This window comes from Dermacentor silvarum, chromosome 8, assembly GCF_013339745.2.
Source record: "Dermacentor silvarum isolate Dsil-2018 chromosome 8, BIME_Dsil_1.4, whole genome shotgun sequence".
NCBI classification, from domain to species: domain Eukaryota; kingdom Metazoa; phylum Arthropoda; class Arachnida; order Ixodida; family Ixodidae; genus Dermacentor; species Dermacentor silvarum.
The window spans coordinates 168586130-168609489 of record NC_051161.1 but is presented as its reverse complement, the minus strand read 5'-3'; the positions used below and the strand labels follow the sequence as shown (position 1 = coordinate 168609489).

The window sequence follows — 23360 nt, the reverse complement described above, 5'->3', positions numbered from 1 at the left end:
TGTACATGACCATGGTGGCCGGCGACGGGAAGGATTCAGTCTGGAGGAGTCGGAGAGCTATCTCCAGCCTTCTAGTTAATTCTCTATGCGGATCCGTGAAGGATTTCCTGTCTAGTCTGTAATGCGAAGTTATCTCGTGAATGGTGGTCAATGGGTCCCCCTCGGCGCCACCGCCACTTCCCTCCCTCCGCAGTGGGCGATGGGCTCGTGTGCCCGGGGCGGTGAATGAGTCCTCGCGCCCGAGCGTGAGCTAGTTCGTTGGGGTTGGCGACGCCGTCGACGGAGGCGCCCATGTGGGTGGGAAACCACGTCAACTTGTGAGGAAATACTTTGTTGTGAGTGAGAATACTGTGAGCAGCCAAAGAGATTTGATTGGTGTCGAACGACCTGACGGCCGTCATGGAATCATAAAAGGTGAGGAATGGAAATCTAGCAGTTTGTGCCAGAGAGATTACGACGTCTTCGGCTACCCCGACGGACTTGGTCCTTACAGAGGTGGCAGTAACGGCGCTGCCGCTCATGTCTACCACGGCGGCCACGAAGCTATTTGGTCCCGAACGAGATGCGTCTAGGAAAAACGCGTTTTCTCTTCTGCTCTTTAACTGAGAGAGGTAGGCTTTAGCCTGCGCTCTCCTGCTACCCTGACTATCTACCGGATTCATGTTTCGTGGAAGTGCATAAACCGTGATCGTCGACTTTACAGTGTCTGGCAATGGAACTGCTCTCTTATTAGTCAGGGGAGAGGTGATGCCTGCTCTGGCTAGAATCGCCTTGCCCACTACAGTGCACTAAAGCCTGGAAATCTGGGCAGTGCACTGAGCTTCTATTAATTCGTCGAGCCTATTGTGCACACTTAACGCCTCGAGCTTTGTGGTACTCGTTTTAGAAGGGAGCCTTAAGGCCTTTTTGACAGTCTGCCTAATAAGGACTTCGAGTTTGGCCTTTTCGGCAGTGTTCCAGACGTGCATGGAGGCGACGTAATTGACATGGCTTAGAAGAAAGGCACGCAATAGCCGGAGGAGGTTGTCCTCCTTGATGCCTCCTCTTCTGCCCGAGATCCTTCGAATGAGCCGAACGGTGGCAGCGGTGTGCTGTTGCAGCTTCTGTATCGCAGCTGCATTCCTGCCGTTCTCCGAGATAAGCATGCCTAGTACGGTGTCTTTGCGGGGGATTTCCGCGCCGTTCTTAGTGATCAAGTGTATGTCGATCTCCGCGGTCGGTCTCCACCCTTTAGGGCGTCACCCCATGCGGATGGGTTGGTAGACCACGAGCTCGGACTTATTGCCTGATAGTGTGATAGTGTGTGATAGTGATAGTTGATAGTGTGAGGAGCGTACTCTCCGTGTGGCCCACCGAGCCGCCCCAGGACGAAACGTTGATGTCGTTGGCATAGATGGCGGAGCCGATGTCGCTGTTGTTATCGAGCTGTATAGCCGTCATACTGATGGTAAAGAGAAGGGGCGAAATCACTGCCCCTTGCGGGGTACCAGTGTTGCCTAGTTGGAACTTGTCTGATTCCACCTCCTTAACCTGTTGGTAGCCTTAACCTGATCTGCCTGACAGGAACTGCCTAACGAAGTCAAAGAAATGCCTACCGAGACCAAGCTCGGAGATGGCTTCGAGGATGTCATCGTGAAGTATGGTATCGAACGCTTTTAGATCCAGAGCCAAAATGACTCTTGGATCTCTGGTGGAAGCGTCGATGACCTGCGATTTGATTAGAAGCATGGCGTCTTGTGTAGATAAGTGTCGGCGAAAGCCTACCATGTTGGGTGGGAAGAGTTCGTAGCGCTCTATGTGCTTAGAGATCCTATCGTTTGTGACATGTTCGAAAATTTTGCCGACACACGGTCTGCAAAATTTCGGTCTAAGATTTCGGTCTAACAGATCGGTCTAAGATTCTCTGTCGTGCACTTCTTACCAGGTTTGGGCGTCAGTATGACGGTGGCGTGTTTCGATCCATTCTTGTGGATACGAGCCGTTCTTCCAATGTTTGTTAAAAAGATAGGTCAGGAAGGTGACCGACTTGTCGTCAAGGTTTCTGAGCATGCGGTTCGTGACGCGGTCAGCGCCCGGCGCCGAGGTGCTATTCAGTTTGTGAAGTGCAGACCTGACTTCCCATTCCGAAAGGTCACCGTCCAGCTCGCCGGAATCGCTTCCGGCGTAGCCGGGCGGTGGCATGGATGAGATGGTGCCTAATGGCAGATGAATTGCAGCGAGATCAATCATGACCCAATCTTCGCTACGAAGAATGAGAGCTCGGTGAGTAAGTCTCTCGATGGCCGATCTCTGGGCGGCACGGGTGTCGGTGGGTTTCAGAAGGTGTTTGAGCAAGTTCCACTAGCCGCCAACCCTCATCTGCCCGTCGACTTTGTCGCACGTTTCGACCCAGTGCTTCTGTTCTAACACTTTGGAGTACGAGGCCATTTCTGCATTGATCTTGGCTATGCGTTTTCTTAGTGACCTGTTGAGTTTGTTCTTTACCCACCGTTCTTTGAGAGCCATTTTAGCCTCAAACATGTGTGCTAAGTGACTGTCCATGGTTGGGAAATCTTCTTCCGTCTCTCTTTCCGTAGTGGAGCCAGAGACATTTATTTATTTATTTATTTATTTACAAATACTGCAGCCCTGGAGGGCTATTGCAGGAGTGGGTGAATACAATGTGACAAATACAAATCACAAAAAGAAGCATATATGAAAACATGGTTAAGGGGAGTTCTCAATAGCATCTCCAAATTCTTTATGTGGTAAACAACGGATAGAACCAGGCAGATCATTCCAGACTTCAATAGTCCTAGGAAAGAAACTGTATTTAAAAGTGTTGGTGCGAGCAAAAAAGACTGATAAGTTTAATTTATTGCTGTTTCTCGTATTCAGGGGCTTTGCACAGGTCAGATATGTGTTAGGGGAGGCATAATACGGAGAGTGAAATAAAGAGTGCAGAAGTTTCAGGGAATTGATGTGACGCCGGTGGGAGAGAGGGGTTAAACCAAGCATATGCAGATGAGATGAGGGTGAAAACATTCTGTCGTAGCGGCGGTATATGAAACGAACCGCCTTTTTCTGAACAGATTCAATTTTCTGTTTGTCCGAAATTTTGTAAGGGTTCCATATGGTAGCCCAATATTCAAGAATAGGTCTTACAAGTGTTTTGTATGTAAGGAGTTTAGTTTCTTTCGGGACAACACGTAGGGTTCGGGTCAGGTAACCAAGTTTTTTCAATGCTTTGTTGCAAATTGTTAGAATATGATCTGACCAGGATAACCTTGGAGTGAAAAGGAGGCCTAAATACTTATATTCATATGCGCGCGGCACAAAAGTGGATTTATAGGAGTAATTAAAAATGAGCAATTAGCATCCTTGTGAAAGGACATGACGACTGTTTTTTTAAAGTTGATGTTCATTTGCCAGCGTACACACCATTCACAAAAGTTTATAAAAGATTGATTCAGAGTGTTATGATCATTAGGTGTAGAAATGACGTTGTAAACAACGCAGTCGTCTGCGTAAAGCCGAATTTTTACCGAAACAGAGTTTGGAATGTCGTTAATGTAAAGCAAAAAAAGCAAAGGCCCTAAAATAGAACCTTGGGGTACTCCGGAAGATACTGATGCGTCAGGGGAGTTTGATAAATTAAAGGAAACATACTGTGAACGATTATAAAGAAAACTACGGATCCAGTCAACAAGAAGAGGGTTATTAAGGGTAAGGCTTAGTTTATGTAAAAGTTTATGATGTGGTACAGTATCAAATGCTTTGGAGAAATCAATGAAGAGCGCATCTACTTGATGACCTAAATCAAGAGCAAAAGCGATGTCATTAGTAAATTCAGTTAATTGAGTGATTGTGCTAAAACCACTACGAAATCCATGCTGAGCGCTGCAAAAAATGTTATTAGAATCGAGAAAAGTGATAATGTGTTTATAAATTATGTGTTCGAGGAGTTTGCATGTATGAGAAGTTAAAGAAATGGGTCTGTAATTTAGAAAGGATTGTTTCTGCCCTGCAGGATTTGAACAATGGAATGACTCTAGCCCGTTTCCATGAACAAGGAACTGTACAAGTAGACACTGATTTCTCAAAAATTAATGTTAGGTACTGACATGTCCAAAGCGCATAACGATGAAGGAACACATTGTTGACATTGTCCGGACTGCAGCCTTTTTTGGTGTCAAGATTTAAAATAAGGTTCAGGACTCCTTGCTTAGATATTTTAACATTGGTAATTGCACAGGATATGTTAGTTGACGTGGAGAAAGGAGGAATTTCACCATTGTCCTGTGTAAATACTGATTGAAAATAGTCATTGAATGCTTTAGCAATAGCACCAGGATCACTTATTTCTGAATCATCTAATAAAAATGTCTGGGTGGTATTTTTCATAGGCGAAATCGAACTCCAAAATTTTCTTGGGTTATTTTTAACCAAATTAGGTAGAGTGAACTGATAATAGAAGTTTTTAGCTGCATGAATGTTTTGGCGAAGTTCTTCCTTCATAAAGCGAAACTGGTCATTTGTTTCGGCATTCATATGGCGCTTCCGACGTGCTCTGGCTATTCGACGCTTCAAATGAAGTATTTCCCGTGTCATCCAAGGAAGGTTGATGTTTTTCTTTTTTGTTTTTAATGGCACATAGCGCTCTATGCAAGTATTAACAATGGTTTCGAAATGGGATACTATAGCATTGATATCACTGGAAGTGCATATCCGGGAGAATCTATCAAATGAATTGCTTAATGTATTGACACGTATACATGTTTATCTTTCACCGGTGGCCGCTTTCCACCGGCTAACAAATGTTATACGTTATCGCTCGGCGCAGGACGCGCCTGTATCGGAAGTTTCTAGAACGTTGTCGATGCTTCTTTCCGTTGCCTGTTTTCACCGACGCTTATGTTATCTGATTGTATGACCGACGCGAATTGTCTAGAACTTTCTGGAAGACACGCGGGCATCAGGGATTAATCTGGAACCTTCGATGACTCAGGTATAAAAGCCGACGCGCTTCGCCGCTGATCAGATTTTCGACGATCGCCGACTGTGTTCGCCGCTATCGTTGTGCTTTGAGTGTACCTTGCTTTTGTGGGCACAGGTTCGCCCAATAAACAACCAGTTTCGTCGTACACAGTTTTACGACTGTTTTCTTCAGCGTCACTACTACGTGACAGTATCAAGTATGGATGTATCATTTGCATGATTGTAATCATAAAAACTGGTATATTCATAGTGGCGCCTTGAAACTGAAAGATTAATAGTAGCAATAACAGCTTTGTGATCGGAAATACCGTCAGTAATCTCACACTCAAAACCACTTGTAATGAGCGGTGCATTTAAGAAAATCAAATCTATTATATTGGACTCTCTAGTAGGATCAGATACAATTTGTTTCAATCCAAGGGATAGTGAAAATTCAAGCAACTCTCTAGAAAGATTGGTGTTATCACCTGTTACCGATAATGAAGCCCACGAAATGTTAGGTACATTAAAGTCCCCCATGCAGATTAAATTTGAAGAGCCAAAACCGCGCTCTTGGATGAACGCGTTAAGGATCGTTATTTCATTCGGGGTATGTTTGGGAGGTCGATAAAACACACCAATGATTACATTCGTTTTATTAATGTGCACCTTACACCAAATCGTCTCGATTTCAGGTGGGGATTGTAGTACAGAATACTGTAGGTCAGAGCGCAAAAACAGAGCAACGCCTCCACCTCTGCCCTCTTTTCTGTCTACTCTTAAGACGTTATATCCTGGGGGGTTACCTCGCAGTCATATATGTCGCTATGTAACCAGGTCTCAGTGACGCCGATAACATGCGGGGAATGTGATGCCACCAAAGAGGAAAAGCTTGAATATTTGTTAGATAGGCTTCTTGCGTTAAGATTTATTATACAGAGTTTATCATGCATGACATTGTTAAGTCAAGGATTGTTCACTTGGGAGCGTGGTAAATGATGGTGAGTGGCACCATCACGAGCTTTCACAAGCGAGTTGGAAACAACGTCCCAATTGTGGAGCTGATTATCAACAAACGCATGGTCGTACCTGAGGTGTACCACTGAACCATTGTTACGGAATGGTGCTGTAGCGTCCCATAGTTTTTTACGGATGGAGCGTATGTTCGAAGAAAAATCTTCGGATATGCGCCACTGAGAGCCTTTTAGTTTATATCCATTCTTTAGAGCACTAATCTTTTCACGAAAATCCAGCAGTTTCATAATGACGGGGCGAGGTCTCCCACCTCTAAGTCTACCAAGCCTATGTAATCGCTCAATTTGGGGAAAATCAAGCTTGAGTACGTCAGTAAAAAATGCTCGAACTTGCAATTGCAGCGATTCATTAGTGTCAAGCTCAGATTCTGTTAGACCATAAATAATAAGGTTGTTCCTACGGGAGCGATTTTCTAAATCATCATTTTGGGAAGAAAGTGTGCTAATAGTGGATGACGCTAATAGTGGATAATGATAATAATAGTGGCTAATGATGCTAATAGTGGATGATGCTAATAGTGGATGAATATCGCACATCGGAGAAGAAAGTTTCCATCCACTCGCCATAGTCGTTGGGAAAGGCGCTGTGTCTCCTGTTGGATCTAAACAGATCCCAATCAACTATGCGCTGAATTCTGGCGGTTTTGCATTGAGCATGCAGTGTCATTTCAATGATAATATGATCGGACCCCAGATCTTCACCCATGTTTCGCCAAGATGACTTGCCGTCATAGGCGACCAGAGAGAGGTCTGGGGTCGAGGGTCTCGTTACCGGGTCGGCGCTTTTCCGGCCGGAGTTTAAAGTCACGAGCACGAAACTGCGCGCAATGGGACAAAGATGACGTTGACCACTGGGATGAAGAAGACGACGATTGAAAAGATCTTTCCGCCACCTTGGTAGTGCTACAGCTCGCTGTAACTAGTTTGTAAATATATTTTCATTTATATCGTTTCCCGTGGCAATATAATGAACCAGTTAATATATACAACGATCTACGGTCTTTGTACTGGTATGCTATCGCACAAGAAACACTGGTACGATAGCATACCTGTGTTTCTTGTAACTTACTGTTGGTCATCATGGCAAAAGTAGGCAAACAATTGGTAAGTGCCCTTGAGGACCTGAAGAGAGAAATCAGGATCGACCTCAAGAATTTGAAAGATTCTCTGGAACGAGACTTTTGAAATGAACTGAAAGAAATAAAGCCGAATGTCAAGTTTACTGATGACAAATTTTATGGTATGGTTACCAACCTGAAAGCAATTCTAGAAGAAAATAAGCGCTGGCGCACTGAAAATGACAACCTAAAGTCACGTTGGGATCAGATAGAAAGTCAAACGAAATCGAACGAGCCACGAATCGTGGACTGCGAACAGTATTCGCGAGATGCCAATATAGCAATAAAAGGAATACCAGTGAATGCTAATGAAAAACTGATGTAAATCGTGATGAAGCTTGGTGACTGTGTTGGGGAACCCATATCACCGTCTGATATTGACGTGTGACACCGGGTTTCAGTACCAGGAAGCCAAAATGGAAAGAACATTATTGTCCAGTTTGCACTCCGCAAGAAACGAAATGATGTGCTGGAGAAACGAAAACGAAAGCGACTAACGGCTAGTGAACATGGGTTTTCTGAATCTGTGCCCATTTACGTCAATGAGCACCTGTGTCCTGAAAGGAAGCGCTTCCCTGTGCAGGCCATTGCCAAAAAACGTGAAACCAACTGGAAATTTGTTTGGATGCGTGATGGGCACATTTATGCCCACAGATGTGAAAACAGCACCAGACTAAGGATCACTAGCTCGAACGATTTGAATAAAATGAGCTAAAAACATGGATGAGCTGCCTAGAACTTTCTTCTATCGCAGATCTAGATAGCGTTTACTCTGAGAATACCATTACTATTTTTCATATGAACTGTCGTTCTGTGTGCAACAAGGCTACATGACCTGTTTACTTCTCTTAATTTTTCGTTCCATGCATGTCAAGAGTCGGACGCCGGCGGTACACGAAAAAGAAGACGACGAAGATCGCGGAGCGTTCCGAACGGCGCGAGCGCTCGAGGCACGCGAACCGAGGTGTAGTCCGCGAGGTAGCAGCGACGAAACAGCATTATCGACGTGGCTCTTGGGCTGGAAGGTCCCTTCGTCAGCTATGCTCTGACGACGGGAGTGCGGAGAGCCCGGCCACGAAGCTCGTGACGCTGGCAAGGCACAGGCGTGGCTGTAGACCTCGGAGACGTCAGGGCGAAGCTCCTGGGACCGGCTGCTGATGTTCACGGTGGTTCCGGTCCTTTTCGCAACTATCCCTCTTCCTCGGCCGAGCCCGATCAACCGATAATCACAAGGACACCGGGCCGCCATGCCGATTGACATAAGGCGAAGAACGCTTCGCGAAGCCTAACCCGGCAAGCGACACGTCAGCGACGGCTACCAGGGCACCAGCCACGTACTCGGTCAGGTCAACGGAACCGCGAGGCGTCGGCACTTACGGCACCCGCAAAGCTTCGGATGAGCCCGACGTGGACTCAATAAGAACTTCAAACCAATGGTACGTAAGAACCCGCACTTCCATATTGCGACGCCGTTAGGCCGAATTTAGGGTGGCCAGACTTTGAAGACTCAGGGCTAGGACTGACCTATAGACTTTAAGGCGAAGCTAGGCTCCGAAACTGAGATAGATTATTTTTTGGGAGTTTGTATTTAATCTGAGTTTGGTGTTTAGGTTCGAGTGAACATTTTTGGTGAATCATGGTTTTAGTTTTGTGTGCCTTGTGCTTTTACCGTCCTCGTACATATTAAATCCTTGTTTGCTATGCTGCCAGTCGTGCCCCTCCTCCATTGAGAGTAGCGCATGCACGTAACTCTCCGGCTCCCAACGAGTAGAGGTGACAAAATATTGGCGAGCCTGCCAGTATCCGTTCCCGGATTCTATTCAGCCCAGTCACTGATACTCGGAAGTTGCAGAGATGGATTGGGAGGCGATATTGGCTACTGTTCGCAAGCAGAAGCTCAGCAAGGAGGAGGGCCTCAAATTAATCGAGGAGGAAAGGAAGCGCGTCGAGGCCGCTAGATTAGCAGAACTTCCTGCAGTTAAGAAAGCCTACGAAGAGAGGAAACTGTTCCTTGACAAAGAGACCAAGATGCTGCAAGAAAGAGCTCACGCTTTGAAAATGAAAGAGCGTGAGGCTGAGTCTATGATTGAGAGTACGCCCGCTAGTGCAGCAGAGCTGCATGACATCAGAAAGGTGCCAGAAGTTGGCAGAGTAGATAGCGCCCGTGACGAGGTAGAGGAGAAGCTCTCGACTGCGGAAACCTTGAATAAGAAAGGCAATGATATGAGGATGCGTGACATCCCGATAGAGATTTGCATAATCAAGGAGTAGTTGAGAGTAGAGGAAGTACCTTCACCTCGGAATGATGTGGGGTTGGTAATGGAAAATGATTCAAGGGTTCACCAGGCACCAGATATGAGGAGGCATTTAGACTCCGAGAGCAAGGAAAAAGTCGGCAGATACCCGAATCGCCCCCGACGTAAAGCAGCCTTTAAATGTAAGAAGAACTTGCACAGAACGCGTAAGGGCAGGAAGAAGATTCAAAGGAGATGGAGAGGAGAGCAGCGTAAGAAAACGAGCGTGCATGAGATGTGTGCGCCAAAGAAAAAGATGAGCCAACGTTAAGGAGGAGAGCTTCCAAGCTGCACGAGAAATGTGCCGGCATAAGAGGGAGAAAGAAAATAGGCATGCATGGGAGTTCCGGAAAAGGCGGAAAAAATAGAGCAGGGCAACTGGTAGGCTACAAAAGGAATATCATTTAGGAACGCCCTATAACAACTGTATTGTCAGTGTTTACAAATGTTGTGAACAAGTGTATACACGTAGAGTCTTTGGGACAATAAACTAGTGAACATTGCGAACGATTCAGTGCAGTGCAGTATGTGGGGAAAAGTGAATAGTGCTCGGAAATGTGGTGATGATGAGTGAACAAGAAGTGCGCAAGTCACAGAAGAGTTCAGTTCGCTACAGAGAAGGCCAAGAGAGAGCAGTTTTTTGAAGCAAAAAACTCTTCAAAACAGGGGCCCATGTCATGAGTCGGACGCCGGCGGTACACGAAAAAGAAGAGGACGAAGATCTCGGAGCGCTCCGAACGGCGCGAGTGCTCGATGCACGCGAACCGAGGTGTAGTCCGCGTAGGAGAAACGACGAAACAGCATTAGCGACGTGGCTCTTGGGCTGGAAGGTCGCTTCGTCAGCTATGCTCTGACGACGGGAGTGCGGAGAGCCCGGTCACGAAGCTCGTGACGCTGGCAAGGCACAGGCGTGGCTGTAGATCTCGGAGACGTCCGGGCGAAGCTCCTGGGCCCGGCTGCTGATGGTCACGGTGGTTCCGGTCCTCTTCGCAACAATCCCTCTTCCTCGGCCGAGCCCGATCAACCGATAATCACAAGGACACCGGGCCGCCATGCCGATCGACGTAAGGCGAAGAACGCTTCGCGAAGGCCTAACCCGGCAAGTGACACGTCAGCGGCGGCTACCAGGGCACCAGCCACGTACTCGGTCAGGTCAACGGAACCGCGAGGCGTCGGCACTTACGGCACCCGCAACGCTTCGGATGAGCCCGACGTGGACTCAACAAGAACTTCAAACCGACGGTCCGTAAGAACCGCACTTCCATATTGCGACGCAGTTAGGCCAAGTTGACGGTGGCCAGACTTTGAAGAGTCAGGGCTAGGACTGACCTAGAGACTTTAAGGCGGAGCTAGGCTCCGAAACTGAGATAGATTATTTTTTGGCAGTTTGTATTTAATCTGAGTTTGGTGTTTAGGTTCGAGTGAACATTTTTGGTGAATCATGGTTTTAGTTTTGTGTGCCTTGTGGTTTTACCGTCCTTGTACATATTAATTCCTTGTTTGCTATGCTGCCAGTCGTGTCTCTCCTCCATTGAGAGTAGCGCGTGTACGCAACTCTCCGGCTCCCAAAGAGTAGAGGTGACAATGCAATAATGTTTACTGAAACCTGGTACCACGATGATTCAACATATTTTGTACTAGACAATTATACTCACTTTGCTAATAACAGGAAAACTCGAAGAAGTGGCGGTGTATCCCTGAGAATTGTGAATTCGCTTCCTGCAACAATTCTTGCGAATTTCACGTTCTGCACTCCGGACTGTGAAGTGCTAACCGTTCAGGATGACAAAAATATATTTTGAGTTGTCTACCACCCTCCAGACGGAAAATTTAAAAAAAATTTTCATCGTTAGAAGCCCTTTTTGATTATTTGTCTATAAATGAGCATGTGCTATGGACCTTTTCATCGGGCGAGGAGGAAAGGGCGCGTGACGAGCCATTCCTCCTCTCTGGCTTGTGGGAGCCGGCGCGGCGCGGCTTGAATGTGTTGCCGGTCGCTCGCTGCGGAACGATTTGGAAGTGTTTTAGCCAGTTCTGAGTGCAATTTACGCGATGTCAGTTCTTACGAGGTCGTCGAACAACCACTGTGTAGCCTTTAGGTGCAGAAGTAGCTATAATATCTGGAAATTTCTCGTGGATGTGCAAAAATGCGACGCGCATCATCAGCCGCGGTGCGTGTATGTGTTGTGAACTATGTTCGATGTATCGGTTTTCACTCGACGCAGACTTGTTATAAAACATTTGCATCAGCCACCGAACACGTTCTCACGCTTTTTAAGTCTAGTAGACTTCAAATCACTATGTCTACGTTAGCCTGCTGCAAGAGGCCGAAGGCTTTGCTCAATACAGCGAGCACTGCGGTTGGCAAACCAACATGATACTGGCAAGCTTCGTGCTTCGATCGGCATTGCATTTTTGCCCTGTAAGGCACAACGTACAAAGGGGATCGCATAAAGAGAATACAACAGCTATTTGTAAGGACACAATTGCCGTAAGATGGGTGAATACGTCGTAGATGACTCAACCTACGAGACTGAAAAAAAAAAGAGTTCACATGTCCTCCTTTTGCGGCAAAATAAAACAGAACATGGGATAACGACGCAATAAGACTTCGCATGGTCGTGCCGCATGCTTGGACCACTTGGACCATGCGCTATATAGAACAAACATCTATAGCACAGCATTTAGTACTGCCTCGGACGCTCGCGCTGTCTGCAGCTGGTCGTTCGACCACTCGAAAAGTGTCATTCGCACTGTATGGTATGCGGTTATTATTAACCAAACTATTTTATTTGTGGGCGGAAACCTTGCCCAACAAACAAGGCAGTCGCCCAATGCATCTACAGATAACAACTTTAACGCTTGTCAAAGTAAACAGCACAACTTATTCGCCAGCAGAACGGTACCCACGTTGTTAGGATCGTAAATGTTTCATAACTACTCGTTGCAGCTAAACTAGAGCTTAGAATTACAGTGCTGAGAATGCTTCAGTAAGGTAAGATTTGTGAAACTAATTTTCAGAAATACCTAACTGATATTCGAGGCTGATTGTAAGCTCAAACAAACGCGCACACCTCGCGCTGGGTGTATCCGTCCGCCCTAACGCTAGCAGAAACTCCAGCCGCTTAATTACTTCAAACTTAAATTCCTTCACTAGGCCTCACATGACCGTTCCCCCCATAGAAGACGGCCATTGCATGCTAAATAGACCGCGGGAGAGTGAATAAAGTAGCCAGAAACTGCCACCGAACTTATACCACAGCAGACAACGCGGGCGTTGGCCCAAGCGAGCATGCCAACTGCCCATAGATGGCGCCACTGCCTACGCAATGGCGGCGCCTTGAAAAAACGGTCTATACCTTTCCGGTGATATGAATATTGATATGCGAACCGCGTTACCAGAGCAGACAAAATTTCCTTCTTTACTTGATTCTTACGCTCTTGTGAATGTAATTACTGTACCAACGCGCGTAACTTGTTCCACTTCACCTACTTTAGATTTAATTATCACTAACAACGATAAAGGCACTATAACTTCCGGAACTTTGATAACTGACATCAGTGATCATTTTGCAGTATTTGCTTGTATAGCTAATACCAACCTTAAACATGCATCTAAATCACCGGCGTGTTATTATCGCTGCGTTGATTCAAAAGCCCTCGACACCTTTCGTAATAAAATATGTACAGCCGACTTCTCCCATATATTGTCACTGTCTGATACAGATGTTGCATACGATGCACTAATGACTGAGTTAAAACACATATGTCGAAACTGCTTTCCTTTAAAGTGCTGTCGCAAACGAAAATCGAGGAAACCGTGGATTGCGAACGCCTTATTGCAAAAAAATAGAAAAAAAGAACGAAACTATATGCGCATTTCGTTAAATTCGAGGATCCCGTGAAATTGTGTCAATATAAAAATATCGCAATATATTGAACAAAGAACTACGTCAAGCCAAGTACGAATACTTCAGGTATTCGTTTTCAGATAATTCTAGCACGAACCCTCAGCATCGATGGCACCCACAAGGTAAACTACTTGGACGTCACTACAAAAGTGGTCCAAACTGCATTATGAGCGATGGTGCTGTGCTGACAGGGCGTGATCTCTCGAATGCCTTTAACAATTTGTTTGTGAATATCACAAGTACACTCTGCTCTCCTATTCATTCGACAAACACGTCAATTCACCAAGCACCAGGAGTCTCGATGTCGATGTTCATGTCCCCTACAACCGAAAATGAAATAATTTCTGTATTCAAAAATCTTAAATTCAGTAGGGTTTTAGATATTAATGGTTTACAAATAAAACCTCTAAATATGTAATTGATTTGTTAGCCCCAATCTTAACATACATATTTAACCTTTGTATCAGTAGCGCTGTATTTCCTAAGCAGATGCAGATTGCGAAAGTTATTGTGATACACAAAGGAGGCGATACCTCTGAATTGTGAAATTATAGGCCAATTTCTATTCTACCGGTAATTTCTAAAGGTGTAGAGAAAATTATTCACACGATAGTAACTAATTTCTTAGATAAGCATTCCGTTTTGTCGAATGATCAGTTCGGGTTCAGACCAAAAAGATTCACTGAGTTGGCACTGCTCAAGCAAAAGGAACTCATCATAAATGCATTTGAAGACAAGTTCCTTGTCCTCGGAATTTATACTGACTTTTCCAAAGCCTTCGATTTAATCAATCGTGACTTGTTAGTAAATAAACTAAGTCACTATGGTATAAGGGGGATTCCTAATTCCTTGATACGATCATACCTTTAACATCGTAAACAAATTGTAGCACACAATGATCTGTCTGATGGCCAATGCATAAAATCGGGCGTACCGCAAGGCAGCATCTTAGGCCCTTTGTTGTTTTAATTTACCTAAATGATATATTTTACACTAAGCTTCCGGTGAACCTTACTACCTACGCTGATGACTTTACGGTGCTCATTGCGGGTAGAAGAGAAAATCACTTATCCTGTACAGGTAATGAGTTTTTGCTATACATGTATCAGTGGTCACAGGAAAATTAACCAAAGGTGAACACAAGCAAAATTAAAGCCATGGTATTTCGAGCGAAAAACAAAGTTATTATGCTTAGGTTTGGGGACAACTATATTGGAATCGTGCGTAGTATAAAATGTCTGGGAGTAACCTTCTCGGAATCGCTTAATTGGGATGCTCAAATTAATAACATACGATCAAAAATGAACAAGATGAATGGGGTGCTAAGTCGTCAATGGTATGTACTATCAACACGAATTAAACTGTTAATCTACAACGCAATCTTAGTTCCAATGCTTAACAATTGCCACACTGTCTGAGGCACAAGTACGAAGCATAATTTATCCAAGATTATTGTTACTCGGAAACGTGTGATAAGGTTGGTTGCGAACACACCATGGTATGCCCACACAGCTAGAAAACTATTATTCCGAGTTTAACATCATTCAAGTGCCTAATCTTTATGCCTTCAGGTTAATTCATATGTACAGGAATGCTATTAGAACAAACAACGCAGATGTGTTGACACTATGCAACCTTCCAAGCTATGTGCCCACGTACAATATACGCCATTGCACCGCAAAGTCTACACCGTTTTGTCGGATGGCACCGATTTCAATCAAGCACCTATAAACTTCCCTGTTACCGTAACACACTTGAACGAAATAACATCTCACTGGAAGAAATATCCAAAAATAAGTTAATTAGTGTTTTGCCGCTCCTGAACTAATGGATGGTGTTTAATTCAGTTTTTTTTTGCATGTTGCGTTATTGTTTGTTAAATCACACAATGTAAACAAACGTACGTATATTTTCGTACTGTTCCCTACTGTAAGCATTTTTGCCCTTGTACATTCGCAAATTCAGAATGTGTTCCACTGTTTTCAGTATTTCTCTGCGTTTGTCATAGCTAAGCTGTTTCCTCGCCATAATGTCATGTGGGGCCTAATGGGATTCTCTCAAGCCGCTGCATGCGGCTTTTACCCTTACGTCCGCTCTCATTCTGTATTCTGTGGAAAGAGAGAAATTAAGAATATTATTGTTATATTATTATATTATCTTACTACAGTTCTTCGGTGAACTACTGTGGTAGTCAAAGCATTCTTGTTTTTCTAAACCTCAGACGCGTGGCGAATCGCAAACGAAGCCTCAAAGAGCAGGACACACAACGATACACGCCCTAATGACCAGCAACGTCGCATAAGGCAATACAATACCGCGGACTCAAAAATACTGAACGATACAAAGCAAGCATACTCTTTAGAAAAGCTCACAAGGTAGCCCTTGCTCCGGCCAGAAGGCTCCGCATGACTCCGGACGGCGCCCGCCCGCGTTCCCCCGTGCCGCTGTATCGTGAAAGACATCGGCGTCGGGTAACAGTCCGCCGCGCGGTTTGTTTTGGCGGCTTAGTTCGTGTTGATGCGAGCCGCGCAGCACGAACGTCAATTCGCTCGCTATTGCTGCCGCGCCGCTTACACACTGCAGCGTTTTGACAGTGAGTTTCCGCGGTCACGAGTGAGAGGCGTGGTCATCGAGTAAGAAGCGTCCATGTTTTCTTGTGCGCGCATGACACCGTGCTTGTTAACTTAGTTAGTATGCCTATATGTTTACTATTTTGTAGGGTCGCTAAAGCTATTATCCTCACTTCGTACTGCTGTCCACCAATTTGCTATCGCAATCGATGCTTCGCCTTGCGGGCGAAACTGCGACACCTTTTTTGCTTGACTGACACTATGCTCTTAATTTTTGAGAATGATAAACATATTCGCCGGTTCTGTACTGTGCAACTTTGGCGCCCATGAGCGCGATGCTTAAAAGCAGCATAACAGACCAGACCTACATATCCTCCTGACTTCCAGGTTGGATTTAGGTTCACAGATTTTCCTGAAACTTTCAAGGTATGATGTGTAGACAACAACGATGAAAAGTGACGCTTATTATTTCAGTAATGCCCATGGTTTTAGTATGGCATGATGTCCAATATATTGGACACTGGAACTTTATCAGGTAAATTGCGTAGTGGTCTTGCAGCAACGCAAAGCTACTTTATAGAAGAAAATTATTACCAATGCTGGAAGAACCATTTATTAATCAACTTTTTACAAACATCAAATAAAATATGAAGAAAAGTGGGCCCTAATTTGTGGCCCTAAATGGGCACAGAAGAGCTCGGATCAGCGATAGTGTCATCGTCGCTGTCCGACAAGTCGAGGTCTGACGAGCTGCCCTGGAGTGTCTGCTCCGTGGTGTCATCCGACGCACGAGCCCTGTCCCCTGAACAAAAAAAAAAGAGGCACTTTATCCATGCACGCCATAAAAGAAAATTGGGTACAGTAGCCTTGGTAAACTCGGCGGTAATTCAGTTCTACTCAACGTGAAAGCTGGGGAAGTGCAAAGTAGTGATTCGCCGGTGTATTCGTTGTGTTTTCTCAGTGTTTATCTTGTGTTTATCTTGTGTTTAGCAATCCATCATCCGTTTTGATACCTGTGCTAAGGCACAACTGGTGGGAAACCGACACGTACATGAAACCAAGCGACACGCACGTGGAGCCAAAGCCTTTGCTGCGCGTGGCCACGATGACATGCGATTAAATTATATAATTTTAATGAATTTCACGAGTTTCTTCTAATTATTGGACTTAATTCTTGATTATTCTGAATCATGTTTATTTTGAACCGGTTTTGATAAATTCTGCACTTGTTTTCACTGTGTTCTTGCGCGTGACCACGACATGACACGCAGACAGCCCTGGCTCCTCGCGTGCTTCGCACTTAAGAGACAAGCAAGCACAAAGAAACGTCGCGTGACACCGAAATGAACGCGCCTTCAACGCACTACACGTGGCATCCGTGCATTAGAAATGATGGTCTTGAGTGCCAGTGTCCAATTTGTTGGACATGCAATATCAAATGACTAGCAGAGAAGAGCAAGCGTACGCGCAACTAAACATTTCCATTCAACATACTCCCTGTATCATTACCTTTCCAGTTAATCATAAATAACACGGTAAAACGGTCAAACAATACTATGAACAACACTTACTTCTCCGGCGGTCGCAGTAGAAGGTCGCTCCGCTGAACGCCGCCATGTCGCCTCCTTTATTTCCGGATCTGCTGGCGCAACTTCGACAAAACTTCATAGATGGCACTAGTAGGTGTCCAAAATTTTAGGTAACTGGCGTTTACGGGGAAAATACGCTCAGGACGGCACAGTGATGGAGTATTTGATGTCCAATATATTGGACAAATCTCCATAGCTGGAAGTCAGGAGGATATAACACGTGCAACACACAATAACGCAAGCGCAGTTCGTTATTGGTGGGCCTGATTAGTTAATTCATATTTGCTTATTAAATGACCACATTGCTTTTGTCTATCTGAAACAGGAGCATTATCAATGAAAACTGTAAAAATAGGTAGTGGCAAACCATAAAGGTGCATGCACCAAAACTTTCATATTTCCGCCACATGGAGATATTGTGTTCAATGTTGGTGATGCCTGCTTTAATTTAATTTGTATGCTGGTTCAGGAATTCCGAGGTATCTGTAGACAGCCATCAGTGCCACTTGAAGCGACACCGGGGAAGCTTTCCACACAGCTTTTGCGAGGCAACGATAAGTGCTCACTAGAGTAGCCAAGGTGCCCAAAAGCAGGTTGTAGTAGGCTACAGAATGTTTTCAAACATATAATGTGCATGATATTCTGCTAAGTTTTAAAGATTCTTCTCTAAGTTATCACCTTAAATTAAAACTCTACCTTAATCCACTGAATACACTTTATACCACCTTGATCCACTTTAATCCACCTTAATCTACTTGTATCCACCGTAATCCACGTCAATCCACTTCACTCCACCTTAATCCAATTCAATCCACATTACTCCACCTTAATCCAATTTAATCCACTTTGATCTAGCCTAATCTAATTTTGGCAGTGGGCCAGGTTTTCTTTTTTCTTTTTTTGGTGTGAGCCACGGCGTGCGTCCGACGCCGTGGCTGCACACTCGTGGCATTTCGCAGTGCGAGCCGCAGCAAGTCCAGCGCCGGGAACATGACGTCATCACTTGGTCACGTGACTTTTTTTAGCATCTCCACCGGAGTTCCCGCTTCGGGAGCCCTATAATGCTTCACGCATTAAAACTGCCACACTGCTGTAGTGTTCTCAAAGCTGCAGCTGCCTGTCACTGTCGTTCCAGTGCGTCGGGTGTGGGCAAACATGTATCCTTGCTTCAGGTTCCAGCTGGACGTTGTAGGCTATCGATCTGGCTATATTCTTGAGCTCGGGTCGTGAACGAGCAAGGCCAGCTGTTGGGGTACTTGTTCAAAGACAGCGCATTCAAATATAAAAAGTTTGAAGCTCTGCACTTTGTAAAGCACGACAAAAGGAAGACAAATAATAGCAAGTCTCGGAAATAGACGAGCTTTATTTCTGTCCAGATGACAGTTTTTCATCTGGAATCACTGCGTGCTGACATGACAGGGAATGTATTTAATGCAATGCTTTCTGCAGTCCTGGAAGAAGCAACTCTGCTGGAACTACCAACCGCCGTTTCGCGGCCCGAGTGTTGCCACCCACCTACAACCTGAATGGTTGTTCTTCGAATATGTATGAAGCTAGAGAACTTGAAATTCGTGCAAGTGCATAAGGCCGCAGTTACACTTCTGAACTAGAGTATTAGGATCGGCCTCCAAGTGTGGGAACCATTCCAGCGTGCTTTCCCATGTCGAGATGATTTCCCCATTAAGTGAAGGAAACAGTAAAGGATAGTGGTAGAAGCCATAGTGATGACCATGACTAAGCAAAAATGAGAATGACTCAGCGAAAAAAGATTAGCACTCAAAAATCAATGGAATGGGTTCGGATGTGGTACTAAGTGAAGGGAAAGGCTAAAGGTCTATGGTTGAAGTCATAGTCATGAGCATGGCTAAGGCTCTCGCCTTAAGGTCTCTTAGGTGTATCTAAAGGGACTCCTGAGGACTCATGACGCGAATGTCACGACATGCGTGTCATGTAGATCATGAAAAAGCCGCCACGTCTTGGTGCTCTCATGGTCGTTCCGTTAACTTCGTATGCTCCCCCGCACACTGCTTCGCATAACATCGATTCCCACAGGGCGTGGGATCTGCCGGCTTTTATTGCGATAGCAATTATATGGACACTCAAAAGCAGATTTCTGCCGTCGGCGTCGCCGTCGCCGTCGCCGTGAGGTTCCGTATGACGTCATTTGGAGAAGAAATCGTCGCCGCGCGCTGAACGCTGTATGTGCGAGTGAAAGGGCGCGAGGGGCGCGTCTTTCACGGGGAGTGAACGCACGGCGGAGAACAAACGCGCGTTCTGCGCCGTGCTCCCTTAAGGGCTGCAGAAGTAGGCGTCTCTGTTCTCCTTTACAATCACCATGTATGTAGAGCAAACGCGCCTTCTTCCGACGAGCGAGAGGCCGTGGGGGAGGGGGAGGGAAGGGAGGCGACGTTTAGCTGCGGCACCAAGTGCCTATTTATATCAGAGGCTCCGGCAACAGTCACCAACGCCGCACGCATTTTGAGCGAACGCGGGCAAAACGCCGATGGCGTCGACAACATTTCTGCGTGTTGCCGATGCTGCTGCATGTCCAAGTTTATACAGCTGATAAAGCTAATATCATTACTCCGTATAGCTCTCTACAAGTTTGCTATCGCAATTGATGCTTCGCCTTTCAGGTGAAACTGCGACAACTTTTTTTTTTAATTAAAAGCTTTACTAACCTAGTCGAGCCGAGTTTTGCCGTCACCAGCAATTTGACCTTTATTTGACCGCAGCTGTGCCGTAGCTTTGGCAACGCATCACGTGACTCGCCGCGCCGAGCTCCACCGCCGCCACCGCCGGCTTGGCGCATGCGCGGTCCGCAGCGGCCTCGCCGCCTGACCACGTGACTCGCCACGCGCCTGGCTACGAGGAGCGCAGCTCTCGCTCTCATTCTGCTTCCGCGTTCGTCGTCGTCGTCTGATTCCACAGCTGGCTGCGTTGCCGCGCAGCGCGGGCGAGCTCAAGCGCGAACGAGCTCGGGAAAGGGCTCGTCGTCGACGTGCTGATTCTAGCGTGAGGGCTTGCGAAGCCCTAAAGCAGGATGCGAGTAAGGCCTGGCCTTCTTCACTGAGTGTTGCGCGGGAGCGGGAGGCTTTGAGCCGTCGTCGGCAAGTGATGTCTGACCACCCCGCGGATATCACCCGGCGAGCTGCTTCGCTGCAGAGGGTCGGGAATGTCAACCGCGCGAAGACTGAAGAGACTGAGGAGCGAGCCGTTCGGCCGGCCAAACGCTTCGACTTCTCGCCTTATAATTTATACCTGGCTTAACGATGAGTGTATACCTAAGTATAATAATTACACCCAAATCAAAGGTTAACCACGTGAAACCAAGATTTAACCAGATTGAACTAAGCTTTCGCTTTACATATCGAGGGTTAGCTGTGCTAATCCTAGAATTTTTTCTTTCGTGAATGGTGACGACGACAACTTGGCGCTCTTAGAACCCTACTTTCGCGACCTAGTAGTGAATGGAATGCCATGTAAGCCACTTAGGGACTTAGCTGCGACAATGGACATTGTCCATCCCGCGTATGTGAGAACTGAGGATTTCCCAGGGAATGTGCGTGGATCCTGCAGGTAGTCGAGGAGAATAGTGTTTGCTTGCCGATGGCCAGCGTAAAGCTTGAAAGGCTGTTCGGACTATTGCTGACTGAAGCCGCAGTATAGCAAAATCTGTCCAAACAGTATCCATACTTATTTTCAAATCACTCTGATATGCTGTTGAAGAAGCGCCTGAGTTTTGGCGACCGTACGGTGCAAGCTCTCAGGCGTTCTAAAGCTCGGGAGATCGCGGCGAAGACAAGCCAGAAGTACGCCTCATGGCATCCGGGTAAGTGGGAATACTGGAGCAAGGGATAGCTAAAGAATTAGAGATTAATTGGTAGTGCCACATTTGGAAGGCTTTTTAGACCTACTGAAGGTTGATAAAAAGGGACTCGTGGCAGAACAAGAGATCAACGTATCCCTCGACAAGCTGAAAGAACTAGATAAAAAGGGGATAGCCAGAAAGAACATCACTTTTGAGCGCCGCAATGGTCTTGTGTACCGACAGTACAAAAACATAAAGAGATTACAGTATGATCAGCTCGTTGTTCCCTCAAAATACAGTGCTACAATTCTCAACCTGTGCCATGGCAACGGCTGGGCGGGTAATTTAGACAAAAAGAAGACTAAAGACACATTACTGCGATAATTTTATTGGCCGGAATGCTTCAAAGATGTAGATAATTATGTCCAGACATGCGAGGCTTGTTAGAAAGTTGGGAAGCCACACAAAGCGAGAAAAGCACCTATGAAGTTAGCTCCAGTACTCAGTGAACCCTTCAAATGCTTAGTGGTTGATGTGGTGGGACCCCTTCCCGTGACTAGTTCCGGATACAAATACATTTTGACAGTGATCCCCTCCCCCCCACTCTCGCTATCTTGTTTCCGGAGACCATTCCCTAAAGGAAATCTATTCAGTCGAGGTAGTTGAAGCCTCACTCTTGGTGTTCACCTCATTATGGTTCCCATCTCAGCTGCGAAGTGATCAAGGCAGCGTATGCACCAGCGCCCTTATTACCACCTTCCTAGAAAGGTGCGGCATTCGCATCATCCGCAGAGCAAGTTTAGAAGCATGGTACTCCGTACTAACACGTGTACTGCGGGCTTTGTGTTACGAGCAAAGAAAGGAATGGAAGGCGTGCTTAGCGGCCACTATGTTTGCCTTGTGCTCAGTGCCGCATGAAGGCACATGATTCAGTTCCGCCGAGCTCGTTTATGGTAGGTCGCTGCGATCTCTGCCTCAAATGGTGCGCGAGGCATGGAAAGGGTGCGGAGGTAATCCTACAGTTGTTGAGTAGGTATTAGAACTGCTAGAGCGGTTTCAATCTTGCCAAGAGCTGGTGGAAGCCAACATGAAATCCACCCATAGGAAAGCTAAAGTATACTACGATACGAACGCTCGGAAGTGGACTTTCGCTGAAGGAGATAGGATGCTTTTGCTAACGGCATCAAGAAAAACAAGCTAGACATTCTTTGGGAAGGACCTGCAAAGGTCATGCAGGAGCTCTCAGACACGAACTATGCTATTAAATTGCCGGACAGAGCTGAGGATCAGCCACACGAACCTAATGAAGTCATATCGAGAGCGCGAAGCCATAGTTAATCTCACACTAAATACGCATGAAGAAGTGGAAACAGAATTTGCATATCTGATGCTACCAACGAACTCCCAATTTCTAAAGCTTTAGTGGACATAGGCGTAGACCCTAATTTAGATACACACCAGCCAAACAAACTGCGAGAGCTCGTGGGTAACTTTGAAGACTGTTTTTCGGATCTGCAAGGTACAACTAGTTTGATGGAGCATAATATTAAGCTGGCATCGAACGCACCCATTCAGTGCAGGCCCTACTGGGTTTCACCTAGGCAAAGGCAAATTTTGGAAACCTAGATCCAGAGGATGTTGGAGCTGGGTGTATTTGTTTCCCCCGAGAGCGAGTACATAACCCGACTAATTCTGGTTGAGGCTCCGGGGAAAATCACCAGGCCTTGTATCGATTACCGTAGGCTAAACGCCATAAGCAAGGTTCAGAATTACCCCACTCCTAATCTTGAAAAGCGGGTGGTGACCATCAGCAGGTATTAATATTTATCTACGCTAGACCTAACTAGGGGTCACTGGAAAGTACCATTGACAGAGCAACCTAGTTATTATGCCGCCTTTACATCCCCTCTAGGTACCTTTCGGCCTCTTGTCCTCACCTTCAGATTGAAAAATGCTCCGTATTGTTTCTCACGACTTATGAACCTGGTTCTGAAAGAAATGCAGGACAACGCACTTCCGTACTTTGATGACATCGCAGTCTTCTCTCATACTTGGGTGGATCACTTGCATCAACCCT

The 23360-nt window shown here is 45.9% G+C and overlaps 1 protein-coding gene across 1 annotated transcript in view; it reads right to left on the bottom strand.

Moving 5' to 3' along the window:
• The window catches only part of LOC125947482 (uncharacterized), a 107814-nt gene extending 92064 nt beyond the window's left edge, over window positions 1–15750 (bottom strand). The window contains exon 1 of the mRNA XM_049672285.1: window positions 15669–15750. The gene's annotated coding sequence lies outside the window, so the exon portion shown is untranslated. The remainder of the gene's footprint in view (window positions 1–15668) is intronic.
• Window positions 15751–23360: the final 7610 nt, after the last annotated feature.